The following is a 21,163-nucleotide window of genomic DNA, read 5'->3' as shown; positions in this document are numbered from 1 at the left end:
TGGAGGGAGGCTCCGTGATAGAGCACCGGAACTCTCCTGGACAAAATCTCCGTGTTACTCTGCAGAGAAGGACACTGAAGGAACCAAAGACACCGGTGCAACGAAAGAGTTTATTTAGTGACGTAATGAGTATGAATACAAAGGCAGACGGATAAAATGGAAAAGACATGCAAACTAATGATAAACGAAATATTCCATGAATGAAAACTTAAAGATTAAACGAACGGATTAAAATATTTTTAAGAAACATTCATATATAGGAATGAGAACCTGGTTGCTGATATTCTTGTTTTATGATAACAGCCATGGTTTAATGTTTATGAGCCTTACACTAAACATGTAGACACGAACATTCAGAGAAAAGTTGGCACTTCTTTTTTAGATGCAGAAAATGTGCATGAGAAATATATTTAACGGGTGGCAGAAACTGATGAGCTGAAGAGGAGGAGGAGGAGGAGGAAGGTCTGTGTGACTGAGCTGTGAGGTGTCAGTTCTGGATGTCGCACAGCTCCGCGTCACAAAGAAGACAATCCAAGGCAGCTGCTCTGTAAAGCTGACAGCCGCTCAGGTTTGTTGTGGTTCCTCCTGGCAGATTTTCTGTGTCAGCTGCAGAGAACAGGAAACACAAATGAGACACTGCCGTGTTCACCTTGCAGTGTCATGCATAAAAGAGAGAGAGAGGGATGCTTACCAGCACAGGCGGCGGAGTCGGAGTGCAAGATCCACACGTTGTCTTCGTGACCTTCAGCCTCACAACAGCTAGATCCCACCTCTCCTCTCCACCTTGGCTGTAACAAAAATAATCTCCCCGATCTTCCTTCTTAGCCTGTCGCAGTTTTAAGATAATGTCTCGGTCAGGTGATACAGAGAGTCTGTGAACATTAGTACTGTTTCCTTCGTCCGTGCAGGAATTTTGCTTGAGAACAATCTTCCCCCCTTTCACCCACAGCACAGGTACAGGCTTAATGCAGGTAATTGGAAGACAGCACGGGAGCCTGGCACTTTGTCCCTCTTTCACGGTGACATTAAAGGGGAGCAGAACTTTAACCTGGATGCGCATCTCCCGGCTGTCACATTTTAACACATAAGCCCCACTATCACTGTAAAGTGCGCGATTGAAAACGATGGAGGATCTTTGACTGAACCGGTCTTGGTAGCCCGGGGCGGGGGTCCACACACCTCTTAGGCGACCTTCACCTCCCCGTGCTTCTCAGATCGGAGCAGTTGTCCTTGTTCATCATTCTTACAGTTTTCTGGAAGTCTGAACGGCTTTCCCAAAACGCACACATTCTCCATCACACAGACCTGCTATTAATGCAGAGACCCCGATAAAGAGCTGCAAAAGCCCGGTCATTCTGACCACCTCTGTGTGCCACTGAAGCCAGATAACACACGTCAATTAGTTAAACTGCAGGAATGTCTTAAAGACAGAGGCCGGGATGACCGCTAGGTTCCCGCTTCTAAATTCAGATAAAACTGAAGTTATTCCACTTGGCTCTACAAACCTTAGAAACATGGTTTAAAATAGTGTCAGATGACAAACTCTGCTGATGTGTGTGTGTGTGTGTTTTTTTAGTTTTAGTTTTAGTTTTAGTTTTAGTTTTTTTAGTTGACCTGGCTCCTGGGTGAGTTAACTGCAGTCTATACAGGCTGCCAGTAAACCACTCAGTGCTGAGACCACCTATTCACAGTATTGGTTTCAGTCTGTGTATACAGTAAATAACCTCAGCTCTTCAACTCTGCTTCAGACTTTCTGCTTTAATCCAGCTACTACTACCATTCAAACATTAAAATAACTAAAGGCTTGTTTGAGAAGTAATTCTTCTGAATTACATCATTAACATCATTGAAATTGATTTATTGCACTCTGTTTTTTATATGTAAATCTCTATCACATATGTATTTGTACATATACTGCATGTGGAAAAATCACAATCGGTTTTAGTATGAAAAAAGAAATGGGCAAAATGTGCTCTAATTTTTTCTGGGAAAAGGAAGCTGAAACGATCACACACATTCCTTTGGTCAATGTAACTGCTCTTTTTTTTTTTTGCATTTTTGGCCACAGCGGCTTTTATTGACAGTGGAGAAAGACAGGAAACGGGGAAAGGCAAGCGGGCAAATTGGAGACGGATGCAAACCCACACCATGGCATTTGTGTGTGGGCGGCACCTTCACCACTAAACCATCCAGGCACCCAATGTAATTGCCCTCAAGACCTGACTCAGTGCTCTGTAATACTTTTCTCTGCTCCTCCACCTCTCCTCATGCTCTCCAGTCTGAAGTCGGCTCCTCTGTTGAAGCCTTTCATCTTCTGCCCTTTCAAGAGGTGAATGGCATCCTTGTTGGCACAGTATCTCTTTGCCAGCACCAAAGGAGCCAATCCACTGTAGTTACTGAGATCAAGACAAATTTCATGTCTGTGAGAAACATCTGCATCAAGCTTGGCAGCACACAACACCACCACTTAAAACACAGAACCGGCCAAACCCAACCAAGCTCATTTGGCCACTGAGCAACTGTGAGTGTGCTATTTTACAGTCAAAAGGTTGGACACACTCACCCATTCATATGAATGGATAAGTGTGTCCAAACTTTTAACTGGTAGTGTACATTTTTGCACATAAAACGGTAGACACACATTCAGCACATTTTTAATAATATGTTTAGACTGCCCACTGACGCGCAATGCTAAAACTTTCTAATAACGTTCACTGAAAAAAGAAAGCAATAAGTTTTTCCCCCCTGTATAGTCTAACTGACGCGAGTTGGGGTGCTGAGTTATCCAGGTGAACAATCAGTGGAGTGTTCTTGTGACTGGCATCGTGGTGGTACTGGAGCATTTATTTGACATGACATCATAAGTTCACTGTCTCTCATATTGCATGCCCAGAGGCGGTTCTGATCCTGTATGTATATTTATTTATTTATCTTAAAGAATGAATTAATTTTTAGTGACTAAATGTTAAGAAATGGCAGTCAGGAAGGGTCGGTTATAGGGAAGCGCAAGAGGGGGGGTGTTGAAGATAAAACTCTTTTTACAGGAAACTTCTTGAAGTTTTGCAAACAGATTAACATACACTCTCCAACATTATATTAGGCTCACCCAAAATGCTGTGGTAGGTTACTGATTTGTGAAAACCTTAATGTTGAGCTCTTTAACACTTTCTCTGTGTCTCTGTGTGATGGAGAGCCACTCCTTAGTAAACCAGAACCTATGTATAGTATGCCCTCAGTCTAAGTGTTGGCTGCTCTGCTGTGGTCCCACACAAGCCTGTGCATGACTTCTTACCTCTCTCTCCTCAGAAGTCACGCCCATACAAGTGTGGGCGTGACTTCTGAGGAGAGAAATGTGAGAAGAATCTTCCTGTTTCACAGCAGCATCACGTATGAACTGTGGGATTGTGGCAGCAGATTAATGCTTCTTACTTTGATGTATATTAATTTTTATCTATCACTATGACCCATGAACAATTATAAAGCAAACACATGAAGGAGCATAAAAGATTTCACTGCATAAGAGCACAATTAACTAATTCAATTCAGAGTAGTAATTAGACATTCCCACAAAACCTTAGTTGTTTTAATGTGTTTGAATAATGTAAAAATTGGGTTAAAGCAGAAAGTCTGAGTCAGAGATGAAGTGCTGTGGTTTATTAGAAGCCCTTTTTTTAAACCTGTTTCTTTACCTGAGCTGGAAAAATGAGTGAACTCAATGAAAGCATCTTAATGTTCTCAAAATCTTACCTGCATCTCTGTTCAAAGATGTCTTTTGTGTGTTAGGTGTTAATTATAGTCACCACTAAGAGCGGACTAGTCTGTGGTCAAGTCCCTGATTATTTTAAGAATGTTGCCATTCACCCACCCATTGATTCATCCATTCATTTTCTTCCTCTTATCCGGGGCTGGGTCGTGGGGACTGCAGCCTAAGCAGAGAAGCCCAGGCGCCACCTCCACCAGCTCATCCGGAGGGACCCCAAGGTGTTCCTAGGCCAGCCCAGAGATATAATCTCTCCAGTCTGTCCTGGGTCTCCTCCTGGTAGGACATGCCTGGGACACCTCACCCAAAAGGCGCCCGGGAAGCATCCTAGTCAGATGCCTGAACCACCTCAACTGGCTCCTCTCGATGTGGAGGAGTAGCAGCTCTACTCTGTGCCCATCACGAATGGCCACACTCCTCACTCTATCTCCAAGAGAGAGGCCAGCCACCCTTTGGAGGAAGCTCATTTCTGCTGCATGAATTCACGATCTTATTCTTTCAGTCACTGCCCAAAGCTTGAGACCATAGGTGAGGGTAGAAATGAAGATCAACTAAACTGAAGAAAGAAACAAACATCTGAAATATATCAGTCTGTAATGAATGAATATAATATACAAGTTTCACTTTTTGAATGGAATTACTGAAATAAATCAACTTTTTCATGATATTCTAGTTTTATGACCAGCACCTGTAATGTATTTACTATGCACTGAGTTTGTTCAGTGTTGACATGTTTCCATTCCTGCCAAATACTAAAATGTACCTCCTTCATATTTTCCTACAAACAGAATCACATGTTGCATCATTTTAGCTTAAAAAAGTAATCTGCTGCTCCAACCATGTCCCAGATGCTGATGCTGCCACTAATACAACAATATGTTACATATTTGTATTAGTTTATTATATGTAGGAAACAGAACAGAGAAAAAAACACAATAAATAAATAAATGAAATACAGTATATAAATACAATATAAATTGCACAAATCCTTCAGGTACTAATAACATGCAAGTGAAGTGCCATCTAAAACTTGACTTTTTGAGCCTTCTTTGCTGCAGAATCAGCAATTACATCATCATCTGTTGTGCAACTGTATGATTGATGCTGATGATGGCAAGTCCAGAGAGACGCCCCTGTGACATGGTGGAACTGAAGTATGTTTTAATAAGCTTCAGCTTGGAAAAACTCCTCTCTGCTTCAGCTACTGTCACTGGAAGGGTCAAACCAATTCTGAGCACAGTCCACAGACCGGGGTAGATTTCTGTGAGCTCTTTCTCGTGGATGAAAGTCAGCAGCTCCAGTAGAGTCACAAGCTCTCTGCCATCTACGTCTGAGTGTCCCTTAAAGTGCAGTGAATTTTTTATTTTTATTTTTTTTGACGGCGCTCGTGCGCCCTCAAATAGATTGCGCCCAGGGCAGTTGCCCATTGCCCATAGCAAAAACCGGCCCTGCTTTGTTTTAAACATCGGGAAGTAGATGGTTCCTTAGGAAGATACCTTAGTTTAAACAAATAGCTCCTTGGTAGAGGAACGAGGTATGTTTGAGTTGTTTGTTAAATTCTGGAATTGTTTCTTTGGTTGTTGTGGGTTCAAACAGTAATGTCTGTGTCTAATATGGATTTTGTTACATTGTGGTAAATTGTCTTTTGTATTTCGATTTGAAAATGTATTTATTTTTGTAAAGGCTTTTGCTTATTTAGTATTTCTTCTGTGAAATGTGTTTTTAAATTTGCTCTGAGAGTATTTTAATTAACGTCTTGTCTTTTCTGTAGTTTTCACGGTGCAAAAATGAGAAATAAAGCTTAAGCATCAGTCCGAGACTTCGTTTTATTATTGATACTGTACCAAGGGCAGCCACAGCCACCGTATCGAAATGTCACGTCGAGCGTCCCACCCCCAACAGAAGGCCGAGCTTTCAGCCGTGTCCCACACACACAGGCCTCTAACAACAAGCTGCACTTATTCTGCTGCGTGGAAAATGATTCTTACCTGTGAAATTCATATTTAAACGTATCTCTCATAATAATAATGGTATATATTAAATCCATTAAAATGGAGAACAAAAACCATTTGAATTCTTCATATATGCATATTTAAATATTTAAACGTGAACACTCCTGGACAAAATCTAGTTGTTAATCTGCAGAGAATGACTGCAGGTAGACTGAAGGAACCAAAGGAGACACCGGTGCAACGAAAGAGTTTATTTAATGACATAATGAGTATGAATACAACGGCAGATGGATTAAATGTAAAAGACATGCAAACTAATAATAAACGGAATATTTCAGAAATAAAAACTAAAAGATTAAATGAACGAAATAAAGAAATATTCATATATAAGAATGGATTTTCTCCCTGTGAGAACCTTCTTGTTTCACAACAGCCGCGCCTTTAATGTTTATGAACTTTACATAAAACATCCTAAAGCACATTCAGAGAAAAATTGGCACTTCTAACCTCACAGCTGGATGTGTGTATGAGAAATATATTTAACGGGTGGCAACGACTGAAGAGCATGAGGAGGAAAGTCCGTGTGACTGCGCGGTGAGGTCCCAGTTCTGGATGTTGCGCAGCTCCGGGCCCACATGACTCACTCATTGCAGCAATCTGTCCTCTGGCAGCAGCTCAGGTTTGTTGTGGGTTCTTCTTAACAGATATTTTTAACTCGGCTGCAGAGAACAGGAAACATAAATGAGGCACTGCGCAGTTCACCTTCCAATGACATGCGTAAAAGGCAGGATGCTTACCTTTACAGGCCGCGGAGAAGTTGATCAAGACGTATTTACCGTCAGCGTCACAACATGCTTTTCCGTACTTTATGTATCCTTTGCAACAGAAACAATAACCCCCATCTTGTTTCTCAGCATGTTGCAGTTTTAAGGGACAGTCTCCGCGTGACCATCCGTCAAATGAGAGTCGGCAACTAGCATTGAAGTTACGTTGGTCAGTGCAGGAATTCTGCTTGTCGATTTTACCGCACACTACAGACGTCTTGCTCTTTGCTGAACAGCAGAACGGGAGTGTTATATCGTTTCCCTCTTGGACAGTTTCATTCCAGATAACTGTAACCTGGATATCACTGCTCGTGTTGCCTTCTGTTGACATGCAAGTCCTGCCATTTTTGTAAAATGTAAAATTCTGTCTCCAAGTCAGGTTGTTGTTCCTCAATACCTCCCAATTATTTGGGGACAACACACACATTTCAGCAACGCTCAAAAAAGAGGCACTGATAAAGAGCAGCTGAAGCAGTGCCATAGTGACCCTCTCTGTGTCCAGTTGCCCAGCGTAGAGGAACATCTGTATTAATATACCCTAAAGAGGATGAAAATGCGCCCCCACCTCCAAGCATCATGCCATCCTTTCTGGTGTCTGATTGGTCATCCACCGGGATGCTCAAACATCCTCAACATCACCATCTGGGACATGGTTGGAGCAGCAGATTACTTTTTTAAGCTAAAATGATGCAACATGTGATTCTGTGTGTAGGAAAATATGTATATATAGTAAATATATATAGTAAATATATTACAGGTGCTGGTCATAAAACTAGAATATCATGAAAAAGTCGATTTATTTCAGTAATTCCATTCAAAAAGTGAAACTTGTATATTATATTCATTCATTACAGACTGATATATTTCAAATGTTTGTTTCTTTCTTCAATTTACCAGTTGATCTTCGTTTCTACCCTCAAATGTACCAGCTGGACTTTTGCTCCAAGGCTTTTAGGGACTCTTGTTTTTCTTTAATATCTGGAACTTTTACTTATTCCATACCATGCTGTTACATGTATCGTCTGCCTGCACTTGTAATCAAAGCTGTAAATGTCTACAAACAGATGGGACAAATCTTTACTCTGAGCCTTTTACAAAGAACAAAGTAAACACAAGCTGTTGTGCGCCAATAAAGTTGAGCTGATAACAAAGACACTCCCCCCAATGATTAGTCAGTCATACACAATTTTATTCATTTTGTATATTTAATTAATTAAAAATTAATGTACATCAAAGTAAGAAGCATTAAGTCATGCCCAGGCTTGTATGGGGGTGACTTCTGAAAAGAGAGATGTGAGAAGTGCCCAGGCTTGTGTGGGAAAAGAGCAGCCATCACTTATATATCACTTATATATCACTTATATATATATATATATATATATATATATATATATATATATATATATATATATATATATATATATATATATATATATATATATATATATATATATATATATATATATATAAGAAATCATCTCTCCAGTGTGTCCTGGGTCTACCCTGGGCCACCTCCCTATTTAAAAGAACTCTACCAATTCTACCAAGAAAAGTGGTCAAATATCCAGCCAAAATTATATCATATGACTGTTTATGGCTACCTAAAGTGTCTGTTTGAGGTGTAACTTGCTAAGTGACATTTAACCATATGTTAATGTGGGTGTATGCATGTATATATATATCTATATCTATATATATCTATATTTATATCTCTCTCTCTCTCTATATCTATATATATATATATATATATATATATATAGATATATATATATATATATCTAGATAGATAGATAGATAGATATCTGATCCGTATGTATTTTTATTTATTTATCTTAAAGAGTGAATTCATTTTTAGTGACTAAATGTTAAGAAATGGCAGTCAGGAATGGTCGGTTATTGGGGGGGGGGGGGGGGGGGGGGTATTTGTTGAACATAAAACTCTTTTTACAGGAAACTTCTTGAAGTTTTGCAAACAGATTAACATACACTCTCCAACATTTATATTAGGCTCACCCAAAATGCTGTGGTAGGTTACTGATTTTTGAAAACCTTAATGTTGAGCTCTTTAACACTTTCTCTGTGTCTCTGTGTGATGGAGAGCCACTCCTTAGTAAACCAGAACTATTCCCTCAGTCTAAGTGTTGGCTGCTCTGCTGTGGTCCCACACAAGCCTGTGCATGACTTCTCACGTCCCTCTTCTCAGAAGTCACGCCCATACAAGTGTGGGCGTGACTTCTCACGTCCCTCTTCTCAGAAGTCACGCCCATACAAGTGTGGGCGTGACTTCTCACGTCCCTCTTCTCAGAAGTCACGCCCATACAAGTGTGGGCGTGACTTCTCACGTCCCTCTTCTCAGAAGTCACGCCCATACAAGTGTGGGCGTGACTTCTGAGGAGAGAAATGTGAGAAGAATCTTCCTGTTTCACAGCAGCATCATGTATAAACTGTGGGATTGCGGCAGCAGATTAATGCTTCTTACTTTGATGTATATTAATTTTTAATTAATTAAATATACAAAATGAATAAAATTGTGTATGACTGACTAATCATTGGGGGGAGTGTCTTTGTTATCAGCTCAACTTTATTGGCGCACAACAGCTTGTGTTTACTTTGTTCTTTGTAAAAGGCTCAGAGTAAAGATTTGTTCCATCTGTTTGTAGACATTTACAGCTTTGATTACAAGTGCAGGCAGACGATACATGTAACAGCATGGTATGGAATAAGTAAAAGTTCCAGATATTAAAGAAAAACAAGAGTCCCTAAAAGCTATGGATGCAAAAGTCCAGCTGGTAGATTTGAGGGTGTATGAAGGTGAACTGTGCAGGCCAAATTTACCAGTTTATCACTATGACCCATGAACAATTATAAAGCAAACACATGAAGGAGCATAAAAGATTACACTGCATAACAGCACAATTAACTAATTCAATTCAGAGTAGTACATTAGACATTCCCACAAACCTTTAGTTGTTTTAATGTGTTTGAATAATGTAAAAATTGGGTTAAAGCAGAAAGTCTGAGTCAGAGATGAAGTGCTGTGGTTTATTAGAAGCCCTTTTTTTTTAACCTGTTTCTTTACCTGAGCTGGAAAAATGAGTGAACTCAATGAAAGCATCTTAATGTTCTCAAAATCTTACCTGCATCTCTGTTCAAAGATGTCTTTTGGTGTGTTAGCTCTTAGTGGGGACTATAATTAACACCTGACTAGTCTGTGGTCAAGTCCCTGATTATTTTAAGAATGTTGTCATTCACCCACCCATCGATTCATCCATCCATTTTCTTCCTCTTATCCGGGGCTGGGTCGTGGGGACTGCAGCCTAAGCAGAGAAGCCCAGGCTTCTCTCTCCTCAGCCACCTCCACCAGCTCATCCGGAGGGACCCCAAGGTGTTCTTAGGCCAGCCCAGAGATATAATCTCTCCAGTCTGTCCTGGGTCTCCTCCTGGTAGGACATGTCTGGGACACCTCACCCAAAAGGCGCCCGGGAAGCATCCTAGTCAGATGCCTGAGCCACCTCAACTGGCTCCTCTCGATGTGGAGGAGTAGCAGCTCTACTCTGTGCCCATCACGAATGGCCACACTCCTCACTCTATCTCTGCACCCGCTTCAAATGTTATCAGTCCATTAACTGGACGTTATTAGCAGTTTTCAGGCCCATAGTTAAGAGCCAGTAGGTGCCGTCTCCACCTCCTAGCTGGTCGAAAAGGTTGTTATCATCGTTCTAATCAAGGATTACTGACAGACGCATGAAGGACTACAGAATCCATGCTCGCTGACTTCCGGCGGAAGTAACAGTGCTTACAGGTAAGACGAGTTAAATGGACAGCGTTTATATAGCGATATTAATAAGATAGTGAGTGTCAATAAACACTTGAAATGATATTAATGTGCTGTAAGAGAGCACTAATATCACAACTCTGAGATGCATTTGTAGAAATTATTGCAGGTTTTTAACGTCTTTGTGGCGCTAGCTTAAAGTTTCTGTGCAAATGTTAGCGGATATCGTAGGAAGCAGTCACTATTTAAACGATGTTATGACAGAAATATGAGCTTCTGTTGGGGATCATTAAGTTACCAGTTAAGTAAAATGAATATTTTCAGCCACAAATAAATTCCCGATTAGCTTCAGTACATTTATATTCAATATCTGCGAATTCAGTGCTTCATTAAGCTGCATCATACTGAGCCAGGGTTGTGGACAATGTAAAATAAAATGATATTTGTCTGTACAGAATCTGGCTATCTTTAATCCTCCGTGGCAAACCCGAGGATGCAGCTTTATTCGACCTGCTGGCACCTGAGAGTGAGCTGAAACTTCCAGTAATATTCCCATCATGGAGAGGCTGTCAGACTCTGGGAATCCTGATTCACTGTCCTCAGCTTTAAACAAACCCAGAGTTCATCTCTGTCTGTGTGTCTGTGCTGAATTGGACTTTTCCCACTCTCCTTTGTTGTGTCTCTGTCTTAACGCCAGTATTTTTATGATTAGATGAATTTGTTAGTTCTACATGCCAATATTTTTTTATTCAGGTGTGGGAACAGTGGTTCAGAGGGTGCACTTCAGGACTGTTAAATGAAGTTGGTGAGATGTACTGGATTCATCCCTGTGCAAAGATATCTTCAGATTACTGGACTGACCACATCAACCTTTTGTGAGGTCTGTCTAAAGAAGACTAACAACAATTCAGTGCAGCGTCCTGAGAAGATGGATGTGAGGACAGAAGCACACAAACATGTAGTTGAAGTGAGCTGACAGTAATTTTAAATGGATTTGTTCCTCTAACTCATGTCTGTCTCTCTATCAGCCCTGTGACACATTGGTGACCTGTCCAGGGTGAACCTGCCTGTGCCTGCTGGGATAGGCTCCAGCCCTCCATCCACACCCTGACAATCACATGTGGACAGACTAACTTCTTTTTTAGATTGTTCTAGAAAGTCTGTTGTGATGTGTTAAGCAATGTATTCATATTTAATTCAAAAAAAGAATCAATGATTTTCTATAAATTTGTGATGCATTTTTGTTTACTGATTCCAAGATGGTGTAGTGGTCTTTAGAGAAATCCTGTTTGGATTTTTAAATGTTATTTCTGTTTTCTGTTGCTAGCGCAGCTCTGCAGTCACTATCCAGGTGGGTCAGTGGGAGCAGAAGCCCTCTGCTGATGTACAGGCTCTGATCAGCAACATCCAGCAAGACCCACACAGCCTCTTCTTGCTGGAGCTTTTTGTTTGCCTGTGACTGGAGAGTCAGATTTCTATTCGGGGGTTGCAGCTTTCCTGTTCTGGAGAAACCACTTCACACCTGCAGAGGTCAGTCAGTTTGCAGAGGTCATAAAACCCCTCCCACCCTGGCTTTCATGTGGTGGATCTTATTAAACAAAACAGCAATATTTCAGTGGCTGCTGCTTATACCACAGGTTTACACTCTACAGATCTCTGATGGGCTCCTTCAACAAAGATGTTTAGTAGATGTTGGTCTCCAGTTTGATGCTCAGTATCTCCAAAGTTTGTTTCTGGTTTATTATTCATTCATACAAAGTAATGTGATATCTAGTAATAGTATAACTGTGTCAACCTGGTGCTCTTCATTTATGAAGAATTAATATTGGAGTATGAATGTTGGACCCTGTGTATCTGTGTTCTCTGGGCTTTTCTGACCTTGGTCTTTTTGCAGGGTCAAACAACAAACCTCGTATTACTGTACATGTTTCTTTCTCAGGTGGATCGTGATATGATTGTGACCCGGGCTGTCACCTTTGGTCTTGTGAGGAAGCAAAGCTCAGAAAGAAGGAATCCCTGCAGTCCTGTTCTTTTAGCTCCAAGCCTGCTCAGGTTAGTCATAGTTGTAGAACACAATAACGAGTGCAATAACTGAGGTATAAAATTTGTGATTAGACAGATGGAAAAGAGAGAAATGTCTTCTATAATTATCACTATTTTAATCTTCGGTAACTTCGACATGCTGAAGAAAACAGGAGAAAAGAACTGCCCGGATGTTTGTCACCATTTGCCAAGAAGAGAACAATAAAGTAATGACAAATGCAGAGGTGGGAAGTAACGAAGTACAAATACTTCGTTACTGTACTTAAGTAGATTTTTTAGGTATCTGTACTTTACTTGAGTATTTATTTTTCTGAGTACTTTTTACTTTTACTCCCTACATTTTTACACAAGTATCGGTACTTTCTACTTCTTACATTTTCAAAACAGACTCGTTACTTTTTAACACGTCAGGGAGAAGTTTGCGTTTCCGGTCAGTGCGCCGTCAGTCATCAAGCGATCTGAGCCTAAACGGAGGAATATTAACATATAAGAGACAATTGTACTGGCGTATCCTCCATCACCGGCTTATCGGGTACAAAGGGATTAAATACACAAACCCATGTAATTAATGTCTCATTTACAGCGCTATAATCAGGGGTCACAGCGGGCCGGACCGAGTCCGTAAATTGCGCTGCGGCACATAAACAGCTTAGCTAGCGCTACTGAAGAGGAGCGAGCATGAAGGGAGTAACGTGTGGCAGGTAAATGCAACATTTTTAAATGCTCAACATCAGCAAACAGCAAACACACAAAGTGTGTGCAGTTTGTCACACAGTGTGTCTGCTAGCTAAAAGAAGAGCTGCTGCATTTCAGGGAGAGCAAAGAGAGAGAAGTTCACTCAGAGATGGAGAAAGAGGACAGGAGAGGAAGAAGAGGTTAGATTTAAAGGTAAGGACTGGAAAATAAACTGAAGTATGCTGACTTTGTGTAATTCAAAGATTGTATGAAAATACTGCAGTTTAGTACGTAATAAACAGGTTATCTTGTTGTACTGTATTTACAGTAAAGCTCTGTGTTGGTGCACTTTGTGTTCATGGTCAGAGTTACATCAGTGCAGCAGAGATGAGTTTGAATCAAAGCTGCTGATGCTGAGATTCATTCACTGAATCCAACATTTCTACAGCCTGTATGCTGTCAGTGTAGGGGATGGAGATCAGCTCAGACAGCTGTGAAATACTGGGTTACATCTTTGTGAGTTCACTTCATCCACACAGAGCAGTAAACCTCAGAGCAGCAGCAGCAGGTCAGCTGATCACAGCCTGCACACCAACATCATTTACTGGAGCTCACAATAGAAATTTGTGATTCTTCTCCCCATGCAGAGCCACTACAGCTGATCTTAGGGTTCCTCCACCTTCTGAATCCCACTGTAACCCCTGAGTATCCTCATGTTGGTGTTTAGGTGGAGACACAGTCACCCTCTACTATGGAGGACACAGAGAATAGAGCTGTGTTTAAATTCCCTTTCACAGTTTGTTATTCAAGCTGAGTACATTCATTAGAATTAAAATTTAGATTGGAATAACATTTGGATTTTCATGTATTATTTTATATTATTACAATAATATATAATAAGGTTCAGTTAGCTTTACACAAAAATAGCAGGTAGAAACGTCCTCCAAAGAGCTAGTTTTACTTTCTTACTTTGAGTAAATTTCAGAGCCTGTACTTTTTTACTTTTACTTAAGTAAAGAAGTTGAACCAGTACTTTGACTTTTACCAAAGTATTTTTTAACACAAGTACTTGTACTTCTACTTAAGTACAGAATGTCAGTACTTTTGCCACCTCTGGACAAATGTGACTTTGGCCACAGTTCTACAATAATAATTGACACAATAATAACAGTAATTGATTGTTACCATATAAAAAATACTTGGAATGGCATAAAAGTCTACAAAAGGTTTTATCCTTGTAACATCTGTAGCATCACCCTTACATAAGTCATGAATATGGGTAATTAGGTTCATAGCTTAGTGAGAGTATTACTATTTTTAATATTCAAAGTATCATAAGCTTGCCATGGTTGAGATGATTCTTGAAAAAATATTATGAGTTACTGCTTGAGCAATCTGCAGAAAAACATCTACAGGAAAAAAGGGAAAACCGAGCATCAGGAGTCGGACAAACACAGTTGATGCTGGGTAGCAGTGGGTACAGACACACGATGAGTGAAAAGTGGGAGGTGGAGATAAAAGCTCAGTGCATCAGGGGACGTTCCCAACACCCTAGGCCTATAGTAGTGTCACTAGGGGAGATGGGGGTGGTTCAGGGTCACCTGATCCAGCCCTAACTATAAGCTTTATCATAAAGGAAAGTTTAAAGCCTAATCTTAAAAATAGAGAGGGTGTCTGTCTCCTGAATCCAGACTGGGAGCTGGTTCCACAGAAGAGGGGCCTGAAAGAAACTGTATTCATTCAGAATCAGGAGCTGCTACACCACCCAACATCTCACTGTCCATGATTATGAAATGCTGCCACCTGTCCTCTGATCTGTTTGTTCTGCTGTTGAAATGAAGATCTAAAGTTATCTAACCTTGAGCTCTAATGTTTAGTAATATAATATTCTTCACTTCTGCATGTGATTTTCTCCAACTAGCTTTAATCACAGAGGAAGCAGCAGAGCAGCAGACAGTTTGAGAGGTTTGGGCTGACAGATGGTGACAGCATGGAGAGACTGTGGTCCTTACCCTGAAGAACTGCAGGAGTCACAGAGGAGATGAGTCCATCTCACTGTCTGGACTTGCTGACTGATGTTCTTCTGCACTGCAGGTGTAGCACAGCACTTACAGGCTGCTTATATCTGAATCTTTGAATATTGGTGCTGTGTTTTTATAATAAATAGGCTGAGTTTGGGACTTTTATACACACAATGAAACCCAGCAACCAAGCAATACCTGTTACTGTTTAATAAGTGTGTAACTCTTTAATCTTACCTGCTGCCCATCTTAGAAGGAGTGTTCATATAAACATGGAGGAAAAAGATGGAAGAATCTGAGCTGAACTTCCTGTTTCCTGCTACAGATGCTGAGTATGACTTCAGAGGCCAGCTGGTCTGCAGAGTTACAAGTGAATCAAGGCGGAGGGCAGTCTGCCTGCAGCTTCAAAGAAAACATGCAGGTGAAGGTATGTGGATCAGTCGATAACCCTGTCGCTACTTTCAAATGAGAGCCTATTATAGAGAGACAGTCTGAGCCACTTTAGCCTCACAAGAAGGACAAAAATAAAGATCCAACTTTGACCATAATACAAACTAATCACTGCTGTGTGTTTTCAGACTCAGATGGGCAGGATCTCAGCATCAGACTGTCCAAACAGGCTCCAGCTTCAACAGCAGACTGAGACAGACAAAAGAAAACCGCAGCTTCAGTGGGCTCCACAGGTGAGCGTGTTCCTGCACCAATCAGCATCTGTTCTCTGTCGGTCTGTGTACTTTAATAAATACAAGTACAAGTACATTGATAAGTACAGTAACCTAACCATAGTAACCATACAGCAGTCACTCAAAACATCTACTTTCTAACTGCCTGGCTGCTGCCTGAACCTGTGCTTCCTTTATTCCCCTCAAGGTCAAAGGTGACGTTTTAAAGAGTCTTCAGAGAGAAGGGACTGATGTCACGTGTCGATCACAGCGATTATGAAGATGACAGCAAGAGCAACTACGACTGTAAAAGTCTGACCACGACTGTTTTGCACTTGTTTTACAAACAAAAATCAAAAAAACTCAGTTTAACTGAAAAAACTGCATTTTTACAGGCCACACTCACTGCACATAAGAAAAGAATAATTTAATCACTGATGACTTAGTGACTTTATAAAAGCTTTAAGTAGAGCCAGCTTTGAATATTAACACTTACCATATTGTACCTGTACAGCGTGTTTATGTACATGTATGATGCATGAGATGTTTTTCACGTTGAGGTCATTTCCTGATTTCTTTTGTAATCTTTCTTGGTTTTCTCTTCGTTGGAACTGATTGTGAGTCAGTGTGTAACCTCACCTGCTTCAAGTTTTTTGATTTCTGTTTATTTAAATTTCTGTTTCATTTTGATCTGTGTTGTGTGACCCTTGCAGACTGTTTTGTGGACTGCTCGCCTCGCTGTGTGTACCCACTGCCTGTTTTTGACTAAAGATTTGGATTTTTGACTTTTACCCCGTCTCTGTGTGTCCTTCGAGTCCTCTTCCTCTGAGTGAGGCACATACACATGTTTGAATTCAGTAACTCAGCTTTGCCACTGTTTTCAGCTGTGGTCAGCAGCAGTGACTCACAGCAGGTTTGAGAAAGGAAATTCACTTTTATAAAGTGATTATAGTTGAGATAATAACAGTGTTTTTATGCTTTTATTATTGAGTTATTACCTTTTAAACATACATGCGGTCAAATTATAAAGTTCTGTTTAAAGCAGGAGCTGTGAAAAATCCTTCTGGCATTAGGACTGGCATATGATAAAGTATCATTAAAATAAAATATCAAAGTAAAGTATAATTAAAATAAAGTATCAAATCTTTAATAAAATATTAGAAAAATGTGCTCTTATGCTATTGATAATACTGTCAATCAAATCAAATTTATATACAATTTTTTATTGTTTTTGCATATAACTGGATTGGAGGTGGTGACCATAAGCATACCAAAACAATGACAATTCACAATAGAACATGAATTAATGGTCTAACTCATCATTAATAATGAGCCTAATCCTCTCATCAGTGTTACATTGTTCTTCCAAGTCTTCACAATGTTAAGCTTTTTGTTTGCTTATATTTTTCCCTTTTATTTTATAATCAAAACTGTGACCAAAACTACTCTCCTTCTCAAACTAATAATACTGGCAGTCCAGGGCATCACTGTATGCTGAGCTAGGGTTAGTAATTCAGACTCTAAATGTCATCCATATTACTTTTGCTGAATCTAACAAATAAGTAGGAAATTGCATAAGAAGTGGAATATTATTTAATATCCATATTGATTATCAGTCTTCATTTTCACCATTGATCCACCCAGGGTCTTGGTGGGGATAGGCTCTATCCTGGGATCCTTGGGTGAAAGTTATGTTGCACCCTGCAGGTCTGCAGCCCATCAGTCATATCTAACATTTGGTTCAGGATTATAAATCAAACTAAAATCAAAGCAGGCTCCTTGCATGGAAATGATGAGCTGGCTGTGAGCATTCTTTGACTCTCCTCCACCTGCTTCATCAAACCTCAGCAGTAAACATATATGAAGGCAGCAGCTGACACAGTAACAGTAAGTGCAGCACACTGTGCAGTCTAAACTCTGCTCTGATGAATTCTATGAATGTACAGCGAGTCAATCAGGATTGTGAAACGTCAGCTGCAGAGCCTCCATCATCAGATCCCTGCCCGGTTCATTTTCCATCTTATAAACAATACTTTAGAGGTTTTAGTGAAGTCACACTGTGACAGTGACGTGCATACAGGTGCGTGTGCGTCATCAGTGGCTACAAAAGCCCTTTTCTTAAAGGATAAAGTGGTGTTTGAGCCACAGTTACGGCGGAGCAGCGGCTCTTTGAAATGGGACGCAGCCTTCCTGCGGCAGATAGCTAGCAGCAGGAACCGGACGCGCCAGGTTAGCCTAAGAAGCTACTGAGGCGTCCGTGACAACCACCATAGAAACAGCCTTTTAAGACCGTTTTAAAAACATCCTCAGAGTTCAAACGAGCAAAAATATGATTTGAAACAATTACAGCTGCAGAGCTGTAGCGGCATCTTCAAACGTTGTTTACACAAATGATCATGAATGATACGATGTAGCTAGCAGTGAATGAGGTGACGTCATTGTGTGCGCATTTCATAGGGTAAAGGCATCACCTGAATATTATTTTAATTAATATGTGTTTATTTTCTCTGGACCAGCTCAGGTCCACATTACAATTTCAGCCTAAAAATGATCTCAATATTAACATACACTAACATCAGTGCGCTTTATGAAGCCAAATATTTAAAGTAAAAATTAATAAATGTTCATTCATGTCTCTGAAATAAGTACAGCTGTTCACGTTTGTCATTGCAATTTTATTTTATTTGGATTGTGAACTTCAAATTGTGTATCTAATCAGAGTTTAAAATGTATCATGATAATTAAAGCTTAGCAACCTTCAGTCAAATCAAACAGTGGATCCAGGCTGAGACTGGATGACAGCTTTAATCTCTGCAGAGTCACAAACAGATACAAAGTTACAAATCACAGACAAGCAGCCCAGTCTCATAATTAGGAAACTAAAATGTCTCTACTGTACACTACACAGCAGTGTGAGCATTAAAAAAACAACAAATGAAAAGATAACATCCACATAAAGATGATTTAAAAGTAAAATTAATAGGCACTTTTTAATATTTTAAAGGCTCTCTGTCAGAGAAAAGACAGAGCATGACACTCAAGAGCTAGACACAGAAATATGGAAAAAATGAGAGACATGTGTAACAGCAAAGATTTTGTCCACTGGAAAATAAATAAACGTTTTAAAACAAAAGCTTGGGGTGCAGCTGTCATCAAAATAGAATGCACCATTTTGTTTAATAACACATCTTAGCATGCAGTAACATAGCACAGCTCCTAACAACAATCCATAATCAAAGAATTTGTTCAATGTTTTGATTGCGGCAGTGAAAACACATGTTGCAGTGTGTGAGTGTGACTGGCAGCCTGTGCACTGAGACCATGAAGCCCACTTCTCTGAAGCAGCTTCTTCTTCTTGGCATCATAACAGAGATGGGAGAAACAGCACGCGATGCTTTGATCTACCAAAAGGAGAAAGAAGAACATCTGAGGTGAAACCAGTCAGGTCAAATAATTAAATTATATGTAGTTCAATACAGCGTCTCAGGTAGCTTTGTGTGTTTCAACTGTTGATTTCAGCTCACTGCTTCTGTCTGCGGACCAGTGGTTTTTATGTTTGTACTCATCTAACTTCCATCCATATATTTAACTCAGGGAGGAGAAATGTCAGGTTGGTGCAGCTGGTGAGTTTAGGAGGGAGGTGCACTTGGTTCTCTGTTGTCATTATCTGACAGACTTGGTTCACCATGAGGCTCAGTGTATCTGGGGTTACGTCGTATCTATTCCCTGTCATGCTTAGCAAGTTTCTCAGGGTGGTGTACAAAGACCACCCTGAGAAACCACCCTTATTAATCTCAGTGCTTCTTCCTGAATAGGTTAAACAAGGTTATACATCGCCACCCTCCTAAAATAATGGTCAAAGTCATTTTTTTATTTTATTTTTGTCTAAATAATTTTCAACATTCGGTTCAGTTTTTTGTGTTTTCTGAAAAGCCTGAAAAAAATTAAGTAGACCATAATTTTGTGAGGGTGACGAAATGTTTCATGGCTAAATTACATAACTGCTGCGGTCTGATGGAGTCAGCAAGAGCTGAAGCAGTGGGTGACGAGGAAGAGGAGGAATACAACAATTTGAAGAGATCCCTCAGTCTACAGTCAGCACAACGACTACATTAGTGGCTGTTTGAGTTTTCTTCCGTCTGCTGTGAACCTGAAGCACAGAGAACACAAAAACATGTTAGACCACATTTGTAATTAGAATACAAATGTGGTCTAATTAAACTGTCCCTGGTTGGTGTAAATGGCTCACCAGGACCTTTGAAATTAAATCACAGCACCTCGTGTACAGAGTGATGATCAGAATATCAAACTTGTAAAAGCTGTTTAACTTTTCTCTTTGTGTTAAATATCAACAGCAGATGTTTTAGACTGTAAGCATTAAGCACAACAAAAAATTAAAACTGTCACCCCAAATTTCTCATGATGACAGGTAAAAATACTGTTTCAGTCCATGGCCTCAAATATTTCTTCTTGGACTTCTTCTGAAGGGCGTCTGCTGCTTTCAAGACAATAAACCACAACAAGAGAAGATTTGGTCATTTTTCTTGCACCATGCAGCTTGATGTGTTGTGTACAGCCACAGTTATGTATGGCAAGTAACACTCAAGTGAATGTTAAACATGTATTAAAAGAAAATAAATAATTTAGCTCACCTTTTGTTTCCATGTCATCCCTCTCCTGTGTCAGCAGTGTTGGACTGTGGAGTATCTGATATGTAAGGAACACTTCTGTAATATGACCATAACAACCATCTAGTCGGATATCCTTAAAATACACAGCAAGAATGACAGTCAATAGATAGACACTGAATAGCTGGAGGAACATAAAAATATTCCCATGATTGCAAATCATTAAAATATAAGATGAGATAACTGAAATACAGTGCATTCATCCACCTTCTTCTGCTTATTTAATTTAGGACAACAGGGAGTTTGGAGCTTATCCCAGCTAGCACAGGGTAAAAGCCAGAGTCTACCCTGGACAGGCTGCCAAATTTATTGCAGGGCTAACACATTGTGTGTTACAAAATCCACTATATTATTTATATTGAATGAAATTGTTCAAAAATATAAAGCTAACTATCACAGTTTTGTCACATTACAAAACCTGTTAACAATTTTTAATGTAATAATATGATAATACGTAAAGCTTCTTTCCAAACCTGAGCTGCTTCAGATGCTTTGTTATTCTGAGCTCCTGATCTCAGGGTTGAGGTGATCTCTGTGCAGCGGCCTCTTTAAGCTACTTCTGCTGCTTGTCTCCTCCTAATGTTTTATCATTCACTGTATCTAAGAGAAAAAAAGACAAAGAAACATGCCTTCCTTTAATAAGTATACACATACAGAGGTCATCTATGGAAACACACTAGTTCACCCTATGGTAGAAAAATCTAGTTCTCTAAAAATCATGCAAAAAATGAATGAAATGGCACTGCAGCTGACAGCAGCCTCA

At 40.0% G+C, this 21,163-nt stretch overlaps 1 long non-coding RNA gene across 1 annotated transcript; it reads left to right on the top strand.

Annotated features, from left to right (window-relative positions):
• Positions 1–11,346: 11,346 nt before the first annotated feature.
• On the top strand, positions 11,347–16,472 carry LOC115797511 (uncharacterized). Its single transcript, XR_004021424.1, has 6 exons — positions 11,347–11,841; positions 12,251–12,363; positions 14,951–15,123; positions 15,376–15,477; positions 15,629–15,733; positions 15,921–16,472. It is a non-coding gene; the product is annotated as an uncharacterized LOC115797511 (long non-coding RNA).
• Positions 16,473–21,163: the final 4,691 nt, after the last annotated feature.

Source organism: Archocentrus centrarchus, chromosome 18 (genome assembly GCF_007364275.1).
Source record: "Archocentrus centrarchus isolate MPI-CPG fArcCen1 chromosome 18, fArcCen1, whole genome shotgun sequence".
NCBI classification, from domain to species: domain Eukaryota; kingdom Metazoa; phylum Chordata; class Actinopteri; order Cichliformes; family Cichlidae; genus Archocentrus; species Archocentrus centrarchus.
The sequence above is the reverse complement of the archived record's forward strand: the minus strand, read 5'-3'. Positions and strand labels throughout refer to the sequence as shown.